Here is a 2,899-nt window from a genome sequence, read left to right on the forward strand (position 1 = left end):
TTTATGTGTTTATTTTTCTAAAAGATTATAAACATGATTAATTTTTCTTGTAAGTTGAGTTACTTATTGCATTTTCATTACATGTGGAAGATATACAATTTTGTCGCTTGCATTTCCCACCATCAAAATGTAAACTAATACAAGAATAAACTAAGTTATGACAAACCTTTATTACATATCCCAGGAAATACAAAGTTTCGTTTCCAGATGTTGGCCAGACTTTCATTACATATTACAGAGATTACAGAGTAAGAGGCCTTATCTCTTTACATTTGCCAGATCTTAGCAAGAAAACAGACAATGTCATTAGACAATTCCTATAGGGAGTAAAAAAGTTCTCAATCTTCTCAGGATCTCCTTGTGGGAGCTGATACTGCCGCTTGATGTGCAAAGGGAGGTAAAATGATGTATGAATTAGTCTCATCAATCTGATGTAGTTGCAACCAAGGGTCTTCATCAAGAAGCCGGCTTCATGCCACCAATGGCAATCCCAATTCACGTTATCGCGAGTCTTTCCTTTATTGGTAGTAGGATTAATTTTGCAATTTTAATATTAGTTATCTTCTTAGTAATTAGTTATCCATGGTTTCAATGGTAGTTATATTTCCCTTACAATTATAAACAATTATTTGATTTGTAACAATGATTCACTGCAAACTTTATTTATCTATTGATTTTAATATTAGTTATATGTCCCTTACAATTTATAACATGAACATATCAAATCAATTTCTTAATCCTAGTTGTTTACTTTTTTGACTTGGGGAAGATGATTTAAGTGTTTTTACTGAATATTTCCTCACTATAGATTATGAATGTACAATTATATTGTGGTTCAAGCTTGAAAACAAACCGATTTAAATCGATATTAACCCAATATTGAAAGACCAAAATAAACTAAAATTATATCGGACTAAAACTAAAACCAATCAAAAAACCAAAGTTCCACAACAATTTGGTTTTGATCCCCCTCATACCATACCATACCATACCATATTAATGTAGAAAATTAACATCAATAGCACTTAATGTTGTTTTATACTACTAGACTATGCCTGATTGTTCATAGGTTCTAGGTAGCTTGGATCTCTCTAATAGTTCTTTCATCCTCCCAAACATAAGTGACTTCCAAAGTAGTAGCAACATTTTCTTATAGCTAATATTTAAAGGGTTGAGTGTTCATTAATTAGCCAAAATTTTCATAGTAACTCACAACTTGATGAAATCAGATTTCTGCTTCGAGCCTTAACCTCTTGAATATCCTCTCTGTTCACAACCTTGATAAATCAGATTGAGAGGAAGCCACTTCACTTGGTTCAATAAGCAAAAGCCCCCTAATCTCATCGAAGAAAATATTGATAAAGCCTTTGCCTCACCCTCATGGTTCACTATTTTCCCTCATGCCTCTCTTGCCAAACTACTTGCCACCGGATATGACCACAATTTTCCTCCAACGCTCCCTCCCCAAACCCGAATTCAAAAAAATCTTCCATTTTCAAGTTGCTTGGACCTCACACCCTTCCTTCTCCTCATTCTGCTTGTTCAAAGGGTTAGACATCCCTGGGAATAACTTAATGGCAAAGCTTGCTGCTCTCGATAGGTTGCTTGGCAAATGGAATTCTACCATTTTTGTGAGATGATCTAGAACTGGAAAACCTTAACTAACCTCTTAGTTCTGAATTCGCTTGCCTTTCCCAAAGCCTTGAATAGATCATGGATGCTGAAGAAAAAATTTGGTTATGAATATCCAGACATCTGTTCGTTTCCCAATGTTAGGAAAATTGGAAATGAAAATAATACCTTTACATGCTTTGACCCCTGGATCCCTAATAGTTCCACTAACCAGCATGTAGTTACCCTAAAAAATACTCTTAATTCCATTATTCAGTTTAAGGATTTTATTTTCAATGACTACTGGAATACATACATCTAATCCTCTGTCTTACCTTTACAGTCTGTTAATAAAATCTTAAACATTAAGATTTCTTCCATTTTTGATAGCTGGTGGTGCCACCTTTCAGAAAAAGGAATCTTCACCACTAAATTTGCTTCTAAGTACCTTCAATTTGGTTTCTGTACTAACTCTCTTGGACTCTCACATAGGTATGCTTGCTCATCTTCTTGCTCATACTGATGGCGATTTTTTTGGTAACTTCATTTACACTCAAAATTTCAGACTTTCTTTTGGAGACTCGCACATGGAGGGATACCTACTAAAGATATCCTTGGCAAATGGGTTGATGTTAACCATTTATGTGCCTTCTGCCACAATCAGGCTGAGTATATTCAGGATACTTTCTTATCCTATGAATTCGTCAAGAGATTTTGAATTGCTAGCCCTTTAGGGCTTAGAACTTTGAACCACTCCGTTGCCTCTTTCAATAATCTACTTATGTACTTTTTCAAATCAAATAATATATCTGATAATCACATTTTCACATTCTGTACTACATTCATCATATGCTACTTTGTTTGAAAACATAGAAATAATATTATTTTCAAAAAAACATCACCTAATCCCCACCTTGTTCTGTCCCTTGCAAATTAATGGATAAGTTTGATGGGTAAACTAAGAACTCAACAGGTGAACTCTTACCCTCCCCACACCATCATCCCCACTTTCCCCAATTTAGAATTTTCCATTCTTATCCATGCTCGAATGTCTAATGTTTTAAATACTAAACCAGGTTGGGCTTATTGCATAATCAAACATGGAAAATGCGTCATATTATCCGATGATTATACATTGACAGGAGAAACTTTTGAGGCATGTGCAAGGGCACCATATCTTGGACTGAAACAGGCAAGACAGAAGAACTACGACGCTGGGGAAATCTGGAGCAATGACAAAGAAATTGGTGTATTTTTTTTTTTTTTTGACATAACCACACCATGGCCT

This window comes from Macadamia integrifolia, chromosome 10 (assembly GCF_013358625.1).
Source record: "Macadamia integrifolia cultivar HAES 741 chromosome 10, SCU_Mint_v3, whole genome shotgun sequence".
NCBI classification, from domain to species: domain Eukaryota; kingdom Viridiplantae; phylum Streptophyta; class Magnoliopsida; order Proteales; family Proteaceae; genus Macadamia; species Macadamia integrifolia.